The following is a 19,518-nucleotide window of genomic DNA, read 5'->3' as shown; positions in this document are numbered from 1 at the left end:
ACTAGGAAATACTCAGTTGAGCTGACCTTGACCTTCTGGGCTGGCTGTGTGCTGGAAAACTGCTGTCTGCAACGCAGTTCAGGAGGGTGAGAGAGTTGCCATGCGGGTCCGAAGAGAAAGAGAGAGAATGGCTGCGAAGCCACACTTTTTAAAGTTCAGATTTCAAAAGTCCCGTGAACTCCGCCCCCACCGGCAATTGCAAGAACAATGGTCCTGGATCGCTATCAGCCTCAGTGATAGCACAGTCAATTGAAATCACAAACGGCTGAGACTGCCTTGTCCAGTATGAATGGCCCATCAATGTTCCTAATCACTTTACCGGGGCTTACAGATTGCTTTCCCATCATGGAGATGGGTTTCTCCTTACTGCTGGATAGCCCCATTATCGTATCTATTGTATCTTATGCAGGTACATTGTGGTTGGTATCGATCTTCCAATCTCGATGCGGGTCTGGTCTGGTGATGTCATCTGCTCCCTTTGTGATTCAGTTAATCTAATCAGCAGCCTGTCTGGACCCTGACCATTTGTGAGTTCGACTGGAGGCACCCTTTCTTCACACAGGCAGGGCTGAGCCTGCTGGGAGAAAACAGCCAGTTCCTGCAGCCAAGTGTGGTCACTTCTACCATTTAAATGGCCAATGTGCGTTTTACAGTCCTTATATGCGTTGGTGTTGCCCGAAAAACTTACAGTTTGGATGTGTGGGATGAGTCTCGTAGGGGTTGGTGTGAGTCTGTGCAATAGTCGCCCAGAAGTTAGAAGTGGTTTTAATTCTTCTAATTTTTTCTGGGTAACTATTGATGTAGCACAGTCGGAACTATCTGAAGTTTGCAATTTAAATCACACTCTGGGATGGTTCCCAGTGCAGGGTAATTGCCCATTGGAAGTTCACACTTCCTGGATAATTGCCAGGTAAACCTTAGCTGGGAGCCTCTGGTGGAGGGATCTCCAGTGCATCTTTGGGGTACTCTGCAGTTACACTGTTCTGGAGCTCTGAGGTTACAATCCAGAATGGTTAACTCCCTTCACAACAATGTGAATTTACTGATAAGAAAATAGACACACCTACATATTTAATGGTTCTCTATTGTATGTAGACACAGTGCAATAATTAAAACCACAATCAGATAGAAGAATATTTGGCTTGCTGGACGCTATACTTGGACTCAGCAAAATTGACCAACAATATTATTGCTAAGGTCCAGTTTGCAACAATAAATTCAAAATAACATTTTGTAGAAATTAAACAGACACCTTCAATATAATAGGTGGTACTTTCACTAAATATGGGATATCGATAGTGAATGGTCTATTAGGAATCGAATAAACATCTTCCTTGTAACCAATAACTATACAACCTCAAACATTTTCTGTGAATATTGGAACATAATTTGAATAAGGTCAGATTTGTTTTCAATTTGTTTCAAAGCCAATGGTAACATAATGGTAATGTCACTGGGTTGGCGATGCAGAAGCCCAAGTCACGTGAATTCAAAACCCACCAGGCAGCTGGTGGAATTTAAATTCATAGAATCACAGAAACCTACAGTGCAGAAGGAGGCCATTCAGCCCATCGAGTCTGCACCGACCACAATCCCACCCAGGCCTCATCCCCGCAACCCCATGCATTTGCCCTATCCAGTCCCCCACTAAGGGGCAATTTAGCATGGTCAATCCACCCAACCCACACATCTTTGGATATTATTCAATGAATGAATTATTCAATGAGTAAGTCTGGAATTGAGAACTAGCCTCAGTAATAGTGACCATGAAACTATCATTGATTGTTCATAAAAACCTACTTTGATTCACTGATGTCTCTTAGGGAAAAACTCTGTCATCCCATCTTTACCTGGTCTGGCCTACATGTGACTCTGGACTCACAGAAACGCAAACCATTCAGTTCAAGGGTGATTACGGATGGGCAACAAATGCTGGCCTTGTAAGTGATACCTGTGAAAGAATAAATTAAAAAAACAAATGCACTTGGGATTTAGGTAACCTTACTTTAATATTTGATGGAAATTCTTTTCTTCTTTTAGAAGTATTATGTCTGTAGCAAGTAAAGTTTAAATTTTGGATTTGCTACCTTTTCTGTTTTGGGGTGTACAGAGTTTTGCAATATATACTTTTCATATAACCATCAAATTGCTGTTTGCTTATTATAATAAATTTCTGTGTGTTTTTAATTTAAATGGTCTCACTTGGTCTTCTGTATCAATAACTAAAGGAATCCAACTCCTATTCCGGTTTGGTGGGGGGAATATTTACTGAGGAATTTCATCTGGACCCTTAGAATATCTGGAAATCTACAATCTAGCTAAAAACTATTTGAAATTATGGCTATCAGGGAAAAGGTAATAATATTCACTGATTCCTTTCCTTTGCATGAAGGCTGTTTAGGTTCAGGGGACTCATGTCCATGTCCTTGAGTTTGACTCCCTCTAGCTGAAGTTAAGGGAGTTAATCGGGAGATACGCCTGATTACAAATAGGTCCAAAAATGGGACTAGAATTGTAATACACCACACTCTCCGCTCTTCCGCTTATGAGCATATAAATATGACCAAATGGTCTATAAAAGATGTTCCATGCTGTAGGGGTGTGACTGAGCATCATTTTCCTCAAGGCCTCCTCACTCACTGACAGCCATACAATCCCCTGGGAGAGGAACATAGGAATTGGAAAATCATAGAATTCCATAGAATCCCTACAGTGCAGAAGGAGGCCTTCAGCCCATTGAGACCGCACTAACCAGAATCCCACCCAGGCCCTATCCCCATAACCCCATGCATTTACCCTAGCCAGTCCCCTGACACGAAGGGGTAATTTAGCATGGCCAACCCACCGAACCTGCACATCATTGGATTGTGGGAGGAAACCAGAGCACCCGGAGGAAACCCACGCAGACCCAGGGAGAACATGCAAACACCACACAGACAGTGACCCAAGCTGGAAATCGAACCTGGGTCCCTGGTGCTGTGAGGCAGCAGTGCTAACCATTGCGCCACCGTGCCATGATCAACATTGATCTAATTCACTCGATACCATCCTGGTAGTCACAGGATCCAATGATAATGGAGTTGTTGGCTGATGACAGCAATCAATCTCTACCAATGAGTCCACAATAGATTCAGTCGTGAGGTGAAAAAAATCCCAAGTGGTGGAGAGTCTTGGGAACGTTGGTCTAAATTCACTTGTTCCTCCCATCAATGCTACACTTGCCACACGTCAAGTCTCAAATTAGTCATATATTGTATCCCAAATTATTATTTTCTGAAAGAAACCTATTCATGTTTGAATGATTCAGTACTAACTGTTTTCATTGCATCCCTCAGAAGCTTGAGATTGACCACTCACTGAAATATTGTTTCCACAGATTAGTTTTGAACAACTCTCCTTCAAATAATGGCCATGCTTTGATCAATTCTTCTGCTATCACCTTCCTCTCCTCCCTCAGTGTTCTGAACTGCATCTGGGACTAGTGAATTCTTCGGTGGGAATTTCCAGCACGCTCGCCCCAAAACCGGAAAATCCCATCTGAGGTCAACAGGTCTTTGCATGGTGTCCACACCTCCCCCCCCCCCCCAACTCTTGTGCTTTTCTTCCAATACTGGCTCTTGGATATTTCTCCTCTATTACTTTCGCCTTCTTAATACATATTAAGAGCCTCTGTCATTCCTTCACGCTCAGGAGAAGGTGACATCCTTTGTATCTAGGTGGCCCCATCCAATTTTTGACCATTCTTTTCCTTCTTGTATGTTTGTACAAGTGTAGAAAATGCAATGATTGTCGACCACCAGTTAATGTATGAACAACACCAGGTTTATTACTATTGACAGAGCACTGTAATATATGTCTTCATTCCACAGCAACAGGGTTACTCTGGCTGCAAAAAGCCTGTGCTCAGCCTCAAGGACCCCATGCTCATTTCCCATTGGATGATCAGGTCACATGACCTTTCTGACACACACACACACACACCCCTAAAAAGGGCGAGCTACTACAAAAAGGCTTTTATTATTTCAATTTTCCTCTCAGTCTTCCTCAACCCCTTTTTTGCTTCTTTTGCTTTACCTCTTATATTTTTCATCATTTGCTATTATCATCCTTGATATATCACATGCCTCCTATTTTTGCTGTAATCGCTCTGTTTATCCCCTTTACTCCCAGTCAGAATGTCTTTAACCTGCACTTAAACGTCTTACAGTTAAATATTTTCCAAAGTTTATGCTGCTATTTTTATACAACTTAATTTATTCATGCCATGTCCCAGTTCATCCCATTGAAATTAGCCAGTTTTCAGTCCGGTAGCTTTATCTTCGACTCTGCCATCCCTTTGAACTACTTTCAGTCTAATTAGGTTGCATGCCCTCTTTGCCCCCAGCTATTCCCCTATGCTTCCAGCCACTCCCCTGTACTGCTTCATTACATAGAGCCAGATCCAGCACTGTATCCTTCCATGATGGACACGTAATGTATTCCAAAAGGAAACAGCGCCCGAGGTTTTCGAAGAACTCCTTATTTTGACAAACTTTGTCCTTAAGATAATGCCCATAATTGCAACACCTATAATGCAAACCCCCTTTGACTACCCACAGAGCTTGCCCTCAGTTTATTTTGCACTATTCAATAGTCTGTACTTCATTTCCAGTAATGGAATATATTTTTCATCACATCTTACATCTATCCAAGCACCCACGTTAATATAACTTTCTACGGTGAAATTGTGCCTTTAATAAAGTCACTCCTGCCTTTTTTTTTCCTTCTCTGTCCCTCCTGAAAATGTTATCATCAGGAACACTTAATTCCCAGTCTCGCCCTAACTAAAGCCAAGTTTCTGTCAAGGTTACACCATCATGTCCCTCCATTCTACTTAAACCATCTTCCAACCATCTTTCTAATCACTTCCATATTTGCAAGTAAACACTGCAATCCTGCCACATCGGATTTCTCACTACCCTGTTCCTTCTACTTTTTTTTTTAACTCTCTCTTTCCCTTAAGCCGGCCTATTTTGCTTAAGGTACATCCATGCATATCCGCATGATCTTACTCTCGAATATTACTTCATCCCTTCATTATACTTATTCTAAGGCCGGGGTTTTAGCGCCTCGCCCGGCCCAGAATCGGGGTGGGCGAGGCTCACAGAACAGAATTCTCTGTTGGCCTGGGTGGGATTTTACGGGCCTCACTCGAGCGAGGTCGTAAAATCCCAGCTGAAGTCTCAAACTCATGCTTTTTTACATTGAATCCTCTTGACTGCTCTATTTGTAGAAAGTATTTATAGGGGTAAGTGAGGGAGAGAGCAATACATTTAATTCTCTAGGCCCCAAACATAATGACCAAACTTTTCTGGCTATTTCCATGGTGGGATCTTCTGGCTCCGGTTGCCCGGCGATAGAGGGGTCAAACAATGGGAAAACCAGTTGACAGCGAAGGGACTGAGGATCCCACCGTCAGCCAATGGTGGCCGCCTCCACTACCACAAAACATGGGGTGGGGGTGGTGGAAAATCCCGCCCAATGACCCTCATTACATCTTTGTAAGTAAGGAAACAGTTTGTAAAATAGAACCGTCCAAAGGGAGGGAGCGTCCCCAGGGGCGATTCTCCCATCCCGCTGCACTAAAAAATTAGCGCAGCGGGCTGGGAGATTCCAGTGGTGTCCGATGCGTGGGATCCGCGCTGGATGTCCCGGCGCATTAGCTTCTCCCAGCGCCAGATTTCCGGCAGCGTTACATTTGTGCCGGAAATCAGTGGGGAGGCGCATAAATTATGGTAATACTAATTACCATATACTTCAAATGGAATTGGCGGGTCCAGGACTGAAGTCTCCGGGCCCGCTAGCATCTCCCCCCCACCCCCCCCCCCCTCCCCGCACCCCCTCTGCCCCACCAGAGTAGTTCATTCCAGCGTGGATTACTATAGCTTCCTACCTTTGGGGAACTAGCAGCCCGACCCCGCTGGAGTGAAGGGGAGGTAGTTGGGGCCCCCCAGAGGGTCGGGCAGTGGGCGGTGGTGCCCCCTGGGCATTGGCACCTTGGTAGTGCCAGCCTGTGCCCCCAGAACTGCATGTAATACTCCAAATGCGGCCTAAACAAGGTTTTATATAGCTGCAACATGATTTCCTGACTCTTGTATTCAATGCCCCGGCTGATGAAGGCAAGCATGCCTTATACCTTCTTAATCACCTTGGCTACCTGTGTTGCCAATTTGAGGGAACTGTAGGCCTACAGGCCCAGATCCCTCTGTATGTTAATGTTCCTAAGGGTCCTGCCATTTACAATATTATTCACACCTAAATGTGATCCTCCACAATGCAACACCTCGCATTTGTCCGGATTAAACTCCATCTGCCATTTCTTGATTTGATTTGATTTATTATTGTATTAGCATACAGTGAAAAGTATTGTTTCTTGCGCACTATACAGACAACGCATACCGTTCATAGAGAAAGAAACAAAAGAGTGCAGAATGTAGTGTAACAGTCATATCTAGGGTGCAGAGAAAGATCAACTTAATGCAAGGTAGGTCCATTCAAAAGTCTCATGGCAGCAGGGAAGAAGCTGTTCTTGAGTTAGTTGGTACATGACCTCAGGCTTTTGTATCTTTTTCCCGACGGAAGAAGGTGGAAGAGAGAACGTCTGGAGTGCATGGAGTCCTTAATAATGCTGACTGCTTTGCTGAGACAGCAGGAAGTGTAGACAGAGTCAATGGATGGGAGGCTGGTTTGCGTGATGTATTGGGCTACATTCACGATCTTTTGTAGTTCCTTGCGGTCTTGGGCAGAGCAGGAGCCATACCAAGCTGTGATACAACCAGGAAGAATACTTTCTATGGCGCATCTGTAAAGGTTGGTGAGAGTCATAGCTAACATGCCAAATTTCCTTAGTCTTCTGAGAAAGTAGAGGCATTGGTGGGCTTTCTTAACTATAGTGTCGGCATGGGGGACCAGGACAGTTGTTGGTGATCTGGACACCTAAAAACCCGAAGCTCTCGACCATTTCTACTTTGTCCCATTGATGTAGAGAGGGGCATGTTCTCCACTACGCTTCCTGAAGTCGATGACAATCTCCTTTGTTTTGTTGACGTTGAGGGAGAGAATATTGTCGCCACACCAGTTCACCAGATTCTCTATCTCATTCCTGTACTCTGTCTCGTCATTGTTTGAGATCTACCCCACTACGGTGATGTTGTCAGCAAACTTGAAAATTGAATTGGAGGGAAATTTCTCCACACAGTCATAGGTGTATAAGGAGTATAGTAGAACACAGCTTTGTGGAGCACCGGTGTTGAGGATGACCATGGAGGAGTGTTGTTGCCTATCCTTACTGATTGTGGTCTGTGAGTTGGGAAGTTCAGGATTCACTTGCAGAGAAAGGAGCCGAGGCCCAGGCCACGGAGTTTGGAGATGAGTTTTGTCGGAATAATGGTGTTGAAGGCTGAGCTATAGTCAATAAATAGGAGTCTGACATAGGTGTCTTTGTTATCTAGGTGTTCCAGGGTTGAGTGCAGGGCCATGGAGATGGCATCTGCTGCGGACCTGTTGCAGCGGTCGGCAAACTGTAGTGGATCCAGGTAGCCTGGGAGACTGGAATTGATTCATGCCATGACTAGCCGTTCGAAGCACTTCATAATGATGGATGTCAGAGCCACCAGACGATAGTTATTAAGGCACGCTGCTTGGTTTTTCTTCGGTACCGGGATGCTGGTCATCTTCTTAAAGCAGATACGGACCTCAGATTGTTGTAAAGAGAGGTTGAAGATGTCGGCAAATATCCCCGCCTGCTGATCCGTGCAGGATCTGAGTGCTAGTCCAGGTACCCCATCCGGGCCAGTCGCTTTCCGTGGGTTGATCTTCGAGAAAGCTGCTCTGACATCTGCAATGGTGACCCTGGATACAGGTTCATCCACGGCTTCCAGGGTGGAGGGCATGCTCCTGCTGACCTCTTGCTCAAAATGGGCATAGAATGCATTGAGCTCATCAGGGAGGGATGCGTTGGAGCTGACGATTTTACATGCCTTCCTGTGCCCAAGTCTCCAATCTATCGATGGTTTGTAGATGACACGAAGATTGGTGGAGTTGCTGATCCTCTGACAATCCCCAGCACGATCAGCAACTCCACCAATCTTCGTGTCATCTACAAACTTACGCATCAGACCACCCACATTCTCCTGTAGATCATTTATATATATGACAAACAAAAGAGGTCCCAGCACTGATCCTTGCAGAACACCACTAGCTACAGATCTCCATTCTGAAAAACACCCTTCCACCGCAACTCTCTGTCTTCTATAACCAAGCCAGTTCTGTATCCATCTAGCCAGCCCACTCCGAATCCCATGTGACTTTAGTTTTAGTACCAGTCTGCAATGTGGGACCTTGTCAAACGCCTTACTGAAATCCATATAAACTGCATGAGATACTGATATCAGGCTTACCGATCCATAATTTCCTGGATTATCCCTGCTACCTTTCTTAAATAAGCGAACAGCATTGGCTATTCTCCAGTCCTCTGGAACATCATCTGTGGTCAAAGAGGATGTGAAGATATCTATTAAGGCCCCAGCAATTTTTCCCTTTGCCTCCTGCAGTAACCTGGGATGGACACCATCCGGCCCTGGGGACTTGTCTGCCTTAATGCAATTTAAGATATATTCAATTCTCTAAGGCGTTCACACACCTACCCTGGCCTCAACATCCGTCATGTCCTTTTCCTTGGTGAATACTGATACAAAGTATTCGTTAAGGATCTCACCCACTTCCTATGGTTCCACACATAACTTCCCTCCATTGTTCTTGAGTAGAAACATAGAAACATAGAAAAACTACAGCACAAACAGGCCCTTCAGTCCCACAAGTTGTGCCGAACATATCCCTACCTTCTAGGCCTACCTATAACCCACCATCCTATTAAGTCCCATGTACTCATCCAAGAGTCTCTTACAAGTCCCTATTGAGTGTGCCTCCACCACCACTGACGGCAGCCGATTCCACTCGTCCACCACCTCTGTGTGAAAAACTTCCCTAACATTTCCCCTGTACCTAACCCCCAGCACCTTAAACCTGTTTCCTCTCGTAGCAGCCATTTCCACCCTGGGAAAAAGTCTCTGAGAGTCCACCCAATCTATGCCTCTCAACATCTCTATTAGGTCTCCTCTCATCCTACGTCTCTCCAAGGAGAAAAGACCGAGCTCCCTCAGCCTATCCTCATAAGGCATGCCACTCAATCCAGGCGACATCCTTGTAAATCTCCTCTGCACCCTTTCAATCATTTCCACAGGCCTACTCTTTCTCTTACTACCCTCTTGCTCCTAACATAAGCATAAAAAGCCTTGGGATTCTCCTTGACCCTGTTTGTTAAAGACATTTTCTGGCCCTTTTTAGCCCACCTAATTCCACATTTAAGTTCCTTCCTAATTACAGCATGACAAATTCATTTATACAGTTTCTCTTATAAATGGAGAGGTGGGTATAATTTTGTCTTTTAAAAAGCATTTAGATAGTTACATGGGTAAGATGGGTACAGAGGGATATGGGCCGAATGCAGGCAATTGGGATTAGCTTAGGGGTTTAAAAAGAAAGCGCGGCATGGACAAGTTGGGCCGAAGGGCCTGTTCCATGCTGTAAATCTCTATGACTCTATGACTCTATGTGAACATAGACATTTTTTATGGAAAGATGTTGAGAGGAAGTGCCATTGGATATAAGATTTTAAGAAGTATTATATTTATTCCAGGCTCCTCACACTGCATCATCTAAATTTTGGAATCACCCTTTTCAGTGCTAAATGGAATCTCTTCAATAAACAGACTGGTTGGATGAAAAACAGGCACTCGCTATTGTTTTATTTTAATGAGAATTAATCTGTGCAGTAATTCAATTTTAAGTAGCTGTCAGAGCCTTTAATTAACTAATTAATTAATCATGTTAAAGGTGATGTCGGAAAGCATTTCTTCATTCAGAGGGTAGTGGAAACCTGGAACTTACTTTCTGCCCTAAAAAGCTGTTGAGACCGAGAGGATTTGTCAGACAAGAATATTAAGGGTTTCAGAACCAAGGCAGGTGGATGAAGCTAGGATATAGGTCAGCTAGTATTAACTTGAAGGGTGGAACAGTCTCAAGGGCTGAGTGATCTAATCTTTGTCTAATTGGTCCTTTCCTGATGGCCTAGTGGTATTATCACTAGACCATTGATCCAGCAACTCCGCTGATGCTCTGGGGACTGGGTTTAAATCCTGCCACGGCAGGTGGTGGAATTTGAATTCATTAAAAAAAAATCTGGAATTAAGAATCTACTGATGACCGTGAAACGATTGTTGGAAAAACATATTTAGTTCTCTGATGTTTTTTTAGGGAAGGAAATCTGCCATCCTTACCTGGTCTGGCCTACATATGAGCCACAGCTATTTGGTTGACTCTCAATTGCCCTCTGAACAAGGGCAACTGGGGATGAGTAATAAATACTAGCCAGCAAGCATCGCCCATGTCCCACGAATGAATAAAACAAAATTGAAAGTAGCAGTTTTCCATCCAATATAGAGATGATCTTCAGTATGAAAAGAATTATACTTGCATGCTGAATATGTAACCAGATGTTTGTATTTGTCTGAGTCTATTACCCGGCGATCTGCATAATCTTGTTTTTAGGAAGTACAAGAGTACTTATAATCGGTAACAGGCCATTTGGTGCAAGAGGGCCAATGCTGGTGTTGATACCCCACACATCCTCCTCCCACCTTACTTCACCTAATCCTACCTGCATATCCCTCTCCTTTCTACCTCATGTACATATCCCGCTCCCCCTTAAAGACATCTGTGCCATTCACCAATGCTATTCCCTGCGCTAGCTAATTCCACGGTCAGGGGTGAAAGAGCTTCTTCTGAATTTTTTATTGGATATCTTTTGTGCATCAGGTGATTTTTTTTCTCATTTGAAACAGAATTCTGGTGGCAGGAATGATGTATAAATCATTCAGCTCCGGCCAAGGAAAGTAGAAATGATCACTTCTTTAAAACCGTGCCAATTTGTGGGCTTTTGTTTTATATAACATCTGTTGAGGGAGTTCTGTGCCATTTAAAAGTGCAGCTTCTCAACTCCCTCTCACACTTACCATGGCTCAGCCGACACTGAGAGTTCTATAATTGTACGAGGAAGTCCCAAAAGCAACATTGCAAAACAGCAGAGAACCCTGAGCAAATGTATAAAATCAAATGGCAGCACATCTGATAAAATACTCAGCTGATTCGAGTCAGAGCAGACTGTTAATCCTTCCTGTTCACTTCTTTGCTTGTTCACTGATGACTGGGTTCCTCCCACACCAGATTAAAACCCTGGCTTCATTGTCACAGTTCAGATCGTCTGGGAAACAGGTACCTCCATGCAAGTCTTAGCTACGGGCTAGGATGTTTCCCTTGGCTGGGGGATATCCAGCACTAGGAGACACAATCTTGGAATAAGAGATAGGTTATTCAGGGCTAAGATGAAGAGGAATTTCTTCACTCAGTGGGTGATGAGCCTTTGGAATTCTCCATCCCGGAGGACTGTGCAAGCTCAGTCATTGAACTCAGGACAGAGATTGATAGATTTCTAAGTATTAAAGATATCCAGGGAAATGGGAAACGGGGCTAATGTGGGAAAATGTTGTTGATGGTAGAATATCAGCCAGGATCTAGCTGAATAACGGAGCAGGCTCAACAGGCCGAGTAGCAAATTCCTGCTCCTATTTCTTATGAGTCCTAAAATTGTGAATTGGAGTCCTATCCCAATGATTTGGGCACATAATCTAGGTTGACACTCCAATACAGTATTGAAGAAGTGCTGCACTGCCGGAGGTGCCATTTTTTGGATGAGCCATTAAACTCAGGTGAATGTAAAAGATCTCTGAGCACTATTTTGAAGATTAAGAGAGTTCTCATTCATATTCTTGACAATATTTATCCATCAGCCAACACCTCACAGATGATCTGACCATTGTTGCAGTGCTGTTGTTGGAAGGTTGCTGCATTCAAAATGGCTGTCACATTTCCTTACATTACAATAACGACTAAGCTTCAAAAGGTTCTTCATTAGCTGTTGAACACATTAGGATGCCCTTAGGTAATGGAAGGCACTATATGAATACAAACCTTTGCATGTAATATCTTGCGTGGCATGGTGGCACAGTGGTTAGCACTTCTTCCCCATAGTGTCAGGGACCTGGGACAGCTTTGGTTAACTCTCCCCGTGTCTGCATGGGTTTCCTCTGGATGCTCCAGTTTCCTCCCACAATCCAAAGATGTGCTGTTTCAGTGGATTGGCCATGCTAAATTGCTCCTTAGTGCCCAAAGATTGTGTAAATTAGGGGGATTATTGAGGTAAACACATGGGGTTACAGGGATTAGGCCTAGATAAGATGCTCTGTCAGAGAGTCAGTGTAGATCCAATGGGCCAAATAGCCTCCTTCTGTGCGGTAGGGATTTTATAATTCTCCATTACCCATATAGCAAACTCAGTTTGTACTTCTAACCATGGTTTTGTCTATGGCTTCAGGTGTTGACTTTTAAAACTTTTGAGGAAAAAGTGCCATTTTAAAGTATTTGTCCAACATCAGCCATCCTTCTTTGAGTAGACAGATTGCCAATTTATAGATGTTGATCAAAGATGGCAGAGGCATTTGCGACCAAAGAGAAGGATATCGGGGAGCGGAGAGGGAGGGGGAATCTTGAAGTGACTGAGGACAAGATGGCTGATAACACAATGGATAAAAGAAAAATGTTTAATTAAGTTAGGCTGAAGGAAGACAATGTGCCAAAGCCCAATGAAATATATCCTAGGATCTTAAATGGCCGTGTCCTATAAATTTTATTTCTGGGCCATAAAGGATATGGATCTGTGTCAGAACAATGGACGGATGGCCAAGGTAGCACCCATTTTCAAAATGGAAGATGACACTAATCCAAGGATTTACAGGCCAGTTTGTTCAGCATCAGTGGTAGGTAAATTTTGGTGTCTGATAAAGAGGGAAAAACGTATTGTTAACACAGGTTTGAAAATCAAAGGTTTGGCATTTGATTTCCTAATATCAAAACGGGCATTTTATTAAATAAAATGTGACATTGAGCCACGTAGATCATAGAGGAGGTGGGGTGGGTAACCTACCATTTTGATCATCTATGATCTATGATCTACACGGCTATCTATTTAATAAAATGCTCTTGAAGCACCTCAGGATGTTTTACATCAAAGTTGCTATATAAATGCAACTGTTATTGTTCTTGGCAAGACATTATGAGAAATTACTGGAGAAAGTTTGTCAAATAGAATCCCTACTGTGCAGAAGGAGGCCATTCGGCCCATCGAGCCTGCACCAACAACAATCCCACCCAGGCCCTATCGCCTTCGCCCCACATATTACCCTGCTAATCCCCCTGACACTAAGGGACAATTTAGCGTGGTCCATCAACCTGACCCGCACATCTCTGGAATGTGGGAGGAAACCGGAGCAGGCGGAGGAAACCCACGCAGACACGGGGAGAATGTGCAAACTCCACACAGACAGTGACCCGAGGCTGGAATTGAACCAAGGTCCCTGGAGCTGTGAGGCAGCAATGTGCCACTGTGCTGTGAGAAGAGTTCAGGTTCATAATGCCATAAGATGAGTGAATGGAATTCTAGGTTATATGACAAGGCATAAAATATTGAAGCCACAAATAAAACCTAACTAGCACCTGAAAGTACTTAAAGCAAGGATAGCGAGTCTTTAAAGAGGGTATAATGTAGACTCACTTGGATAGCCCCTGGTATTAGGAAATACAAAGAAAGTCTTGAAAATTGAGGCTTTTTTCATTACATCAGTGCAGATTATGGGTGATCTGATAGAAGTGTCTAAAATTAAAGAAGGGTTGGTCAGCATAGATAAAATCAAACTGTATCCAACAGCTGAGGGGTCAAGTCCCAAGGGGTCAAATGCACAAGAGTGAAAGGAAAAGGTTGGGAACAGAGGGATAGAGGAATTTTTTTACAGTGTTTTGAGGTGTTGGAATTCACTTCCAGGGATACAGGCTGAGGCAAGAACTGTGGGCGGAATTCTTTGGTGGGAAGGGTGATGGGTGGCACCCCTGTTTGAAAAGTCAGTTCAGTAAGAAGTCTCACAACACCAGGTTTATTTGGAATCACAAGCTTTCGGAGTGCTGCTCCTTCATCAGGTGAGTGAGATTTCTTACTGTGCCCACCCCAGTCCAACGCCGGCATCTCCACCTCATGAAAAGTCGTTTGGCAGCTCGCTGACTTTAAAAACAGTCTCCCCCCCGCGATGTTAATACGCTGGAGGCAGCCTTAACAAGGTGAGAGCGGGACATACGTCCCCTCAGGCATAGGAAGTCCTGCCCTCAAAATCTGATAGACTGGAAGCAGAGCAGTCCCAACACCACCAGGACACAGTTGTGGCTGCGACCAGGACTGCAATGGTTCCAGAGGAGAAGGAAGATGGATGCTGGACTTTGAGGTAATTCCTGGGATGTCGGAGAGGGATCGGGATTGCAGCGATGAGGGGAAGGGGGCGGGTGGTAATGTTTTAGAGGATGGGGGAGGAGGCACAGAGTCAGGATCGCCACAAAAACAGAAAATGTTGGAAAATCTCAGCAGGTCTGACAGCAACTGTGGAGAGAGAATAGAGCCAACGCTTTGATTCCAGACTCAAAACATTGGCTCTATTCTCTCTCCACGGATGCTGTCAGACCTGCTGAGATTTTCCAGCATTTTCTGTTTTTGTTTCAGATTTCAGCATCCGCAGTATTTTGCTTTTAACAGAGTCAGGGTTCTATCTTGTGTGTGTGTGTGAGGGGGTGGGGGGGGGGGGGGCGGTGGGGTGGGCAGCTTCTAATGGGCACAGGGAACCCTGCAAAGGAGGAACTCCCCCATTCCCTCCCCCACCACCTTTCTTCCCGCCTCTTACCCTGAGCTGTTAAAGTTGCAGACTGATCACCTTTCTTCCGCATTCGCTCACCTGATGTTTTAGAGCAGCAGGGGAGGCACAAGGTCTTTACGTGGCCTTTAATTGGCAACTTAAAGGGTCTCAATGGATCTAAGCCAGAGGAGAGGAGGGAGTAGGGGAGGTAAGGGGAGGAGGAGGGGGAGGAGAGAAGGAGAGAGGGATGGGAAGTAGCAGGTAGGATTATGGGAAGGCAGGATGAGGAGGGGAATGGACAGGACAAGGGAGAAGAAAAGAGGATGGGAAGGGGAGGTGGGAATAAGGGGGAGGGAGGAGGGTAGAGAGAAGGATTAGAAGGTTCAAGGGACAGGATGGTGGGAGGGAAGAGTGGAGGGAGGATGAGAAGGGACATGGAGGGAGGGAGGAAAGGAGAGAACTGAGGGAGAGGGAAGAAGGAGGAGAAGGAAGAGGAGAAGAAGGGGGTGACGTGAGGTGGGAAGAGAAGAGAGGGGAGGGTTGAGCAGAGTTGGCGGTGAGGAGAGGGAGGGGGGATGTGAAGGGAAGGAGTGGGAGTGAAGATGAGGTAGGAAGAGAGGACGGTGGATGAGGGGGAATATGAGGGGAGATGAAGGACAAGGGGGTGAATAAGCAGGGAAGGGGAGTAAGAGGGAAGGGTTGAGCAGAGGGGCAAGCGGAGGAGGGGAGGGGAGGAGGGGAGGTAACTGGTTGGAGGGAGAAGGGGAGGAAGATGAAGGAATAAGGAGGGAAGGGCAGTGGAGAGTTTGGAGGGGGGGGAATGAGAGGATGGGGGAAGGAGGAGGGGATGGAACATGGCGGGGGGGGGGAGTTAGGAGAGAGGGCGAGGGGAAAGGAGATCCAATGGGAGGGAAAAGAGAGAGGAATGGGGAGGCAATGGAGGGAGAAAGGTCAGAGGGGGTGGGCAGCCATGAGGACACTTTGAGATGGAACACCCTCTGAAGACTTTTGAATTGTTAACAATAACCTGTGGCCACATCTGCCAGGCCATCATGATAGAAAGGGGCTCCTTAGAGAGGATGTTCTCCTGCCACAAGCTTTGTCCTCTGGTTCCCACACCTACTGAATGGGGGAATGTCTTTGGCAGTCCCTCAGAGCCGAGATTGATTTGCTTCCATTCCAGGGAGATGGGTTTTGCAGTGGCTGAATAGTCCAATCCTGGAGCCGCAGACTCTGCCTCGGGTGAGGCAGGTGGTACTTGATGAGGCGGGTGGGTGGGACATTCTAGATTCTGCACTCTCTTTCCACTGTTTCTGCTTGACTTCCACGAGCTTCACCCAGTGAGACTCGAGGTGATTGGAGCCTTCGCGAATGCTTCTTCTCCAGTTTGTACATTCTGAGGCAAGCGATTCCCATGTGTCGATGAGGATGTTGCATTTATTTAGGGAGGTTTTCACAGTGTCCTTGTAGTATTTCCTCTGCCTTCCTAGCAATCACTTGCCATTGCAGAGCTTGGAGTAGAGCACTTGTTTCAGAATGCTTGTGCCGGGCATGTGGACAATGTGGCCCGCCCATTGAAGGTGGTCAAGTGTGACCAGCGCCTCGATACGGGGGATATTGGCCTGGGTGAGTACTCTCATGTTGGTACGCCTATCATGCCAGTGGATTTGCAGGATTTTGTGGAGGCAACGCTGGTGATAACTCTCCAGGGATTTGAGGTGTCTGTTGTACATTGTCCATGTTTCTGATGCACACAGGAGGGTGGGAACCACGGCTGCTCTGTAGACCATGAGCTTGGTGCTGGATTTGAGGTCCAGACATCTGAAGACGGCACTGACGCATTGAAGCCGATGTTGGATTTCATCATCAATGTCTGTTCATGCCGAAAGGAGGCTCCCACGGTGCGGGAAATGATCCACATTGTCCAGGGGCTCGCCGTGGATCTTGATGGTTTGGGGGGGCAGTTCTGTGTGGCAGGAGCAGGCTGGTAGAGAACCTTTGTTTCCAGAGGTTTAGTCTAAGGCCCATCCTCTCATAGGCCTCAGCGAATGCATCGGCGATGATTTGTAGCTCAGCCTCTGTGTGTGTGTGTACACAAGCATCGTCTGCAGACTGCAACTCGATGACTGACATTGGGGTGGTCTTGGCTCTGGTCTGAACAGCTTCCCACTAGTCCTGTAGATTAGCTCCATTCCAGCGGAGAGCTTCAAGATGGTGGGTTGAAGTGTTGCTGTGATGAAGGTGGAGAAGAGCGCTGGTGCGATGAGGAAGTCCTCTTTGACCCCAGTTTTCACACATATTGGATCTGTGATGGTTCTGTTGGTGAGGATCACGGCTTGCATGTCATTGTGGAGCAAATGGAGAATGGTAACGAATTTCTGCGGGCAGCCGAATTTAAGGAGGATGTTCCACAATCCCTCCCGGTTGACAGAGTTGAAGGTCTTTGTGAGATCGAAGAAGACCATGTACAGAGGTCAATGCTGCTTACTGCACTTTTCCTGGATTTGTCGTGCGGTGAAGATCATGTCCATTGTACCTCTTGATAGTCGGAAGCCGCACTGAGACTCAAGGAGGAGCTTTTCAGCCACTGGGAGGAGGCGGTTGAGGAAGATTCTCACAATGACCTTTCCCATGGTGGAGAGTAAGGAAATCCCGCTGTAATTTCCGCAGTCGGACCTGCCTCCTTTCTTAAAGATGCTCACAATTACGGCATCCCTGATATCTCCCGGCATGCATCTTCCTTCCAGGTAAGGTCATGGATTCCAATCAGGAGTGCCTCTCTGCTGTATTTTAGTACTCCAACGGGGATTCTATCTGTGCCAGAGGCCTTGTTGTTTTTCAGTTGTTGAATGTAAAGAAGGTATCGACAGCCCCTAGCCTGTTGTTGGGAGACTTAAAAGTTTAAAGTTTATTTAGTGTCACAAGTAGGCTTACATTAACACTGCTATGAGGTTACTGTGAGAATCCACAAGTTGCCACACTCCGGCACCTGTTTGGGTACACTGAGGGAGAATTTAGCACCTAACCAACACGTCTTTCAGACTGTGGGAGGAAACCGGAGCACCTGGAGGAAACCCACGCAGACACGGGGAGAACATGCAGACTCCGCACAGACAGTGACCCAAGCCGGGAATCGAACCCAGGTCCCTGGTGCTGTGATGCAGCAGTGCTAACCACTGTGCCACCGTGCTGCCCACACTGGCTCCATAAACAAATTCTGACAACATGATTTGATTGACTGGTTAATAAAACCTTTTTGTTTTCCTCTTTACCTGAATTGTGAACATGTCACGGGAGGCTTCGCAAGGAAGCTCAGGTCCACTGAGGCAGGGTGGCAAACTGTTAAATGGTGAAGGGAAAACATTACTGTGAGAGGACTGGGAAGGACTATGTGCATGGGAAAATATTCAAGGCTCCATCACCTCAAGGATTTAAAAATTGGATTTTAGCCTGTTGGGTTTTGGCCTCAGTGGCCGATGGGGGCGAATTGGGCCGGGGGGGGGGGGAGAGTGATGGAGTGGTGGGGATTGGGGGTTTGGTGGGAGTGGTGGGGGCAATGGGGAGTGGGGGTGGTGGGGGCAATGTGGCTGGTGGGGGCAATGAGGAAGGGGTGTTGCTGGGTGGTCAGCCACCAGGAAGATCTCTGCAGCATCAACTGTTTGCCCCCATGTGGGCAATTAATGAGTTTTAATTGGCTACAAACTAACATCGACTGGGCCCAACCCCATTAAGATTGCTCAGAGGTGGGATTTTATTGGGTAGACAAACCCTCACACCGTTTTCAAACATTCCCTGTCCTCCAAAACCACTGGCGCGTGTCCAAGGCGGTTCCCCCTCTGACTTCTTGTTCCAGACTCTCCAGCCGGGACTAACGGCCTCTCAGAATCTTACATGTTTCGGTTTTGCACATTACACTCTGTCCAGAGAGTGTAACTGTTGCATCTTGTAAAGAATGAGTGCTTCTGAAGCTCAGTTTGTTGTAAGTTGTGGAAATGCAGGATACATCATGTTAGGAAAAGAAACTATAAAAATATCTTATTTTGGTTATTTTTGTACATGATGATAAGCAACGTGTATACTTATACTGGGGTTATAGAGATATATGAAAAAACAATACGCCTTTACAGACATAATGTACAGGGATGTAATTTTTGGAAAATACAGACAGATTAGCACCAGGGTATCATATTAAAATGTTTATCTTTGAATTCTTCAGTAATGTATTATCTCAAAATTTGCAGCCAATTCATAATTTGATCTTTGCCCGCCCTCCTTACCCAATGCTGTGCAATAGGAGATTTTCACAGTAACTTCACTGCAGTGTTAAAGTAAGCCTTCTTGTGGCACTAATAAACTTATCAACTTAATTAATCCCTTTACATTGAATAACGGGGTATTCTGAGCACAGAAACAGGCCATTCAGCTCCGCTGTTCTGTTCTGCTGCTTACGGGTACCCCACCAGCCTCTTTCTCACCTTCCTTCATCTAGCCATAACAACGTATCCTTCTATTCATCTTCACCTTGTGTTTTTAATCAAACTTCCCCTCAAACGCATCTCTGCTTAGTGTTTAATTCACGGAACTTGCAAAAAGCTTTCACTTTTCGGCCAGGTGACGCTGAACTTGTGAAAGA

This window comes from Mustelus asterias, chromosome 9 (assembly GCF_964213995.1).
Source record: "Mustelus asterias chromosome 9, sMusAst1.hap1.1, whole genome shotgun sequence".
Lineage (NCBI taxonomy): Eukaryota > Metazoa > Chordata > Chondrichthyes > Carcharhiniformes > Triakidae > Mustelus > Mustelus asterias.
Note: the sequence above shows the minus strand (reverse complement) of the source record.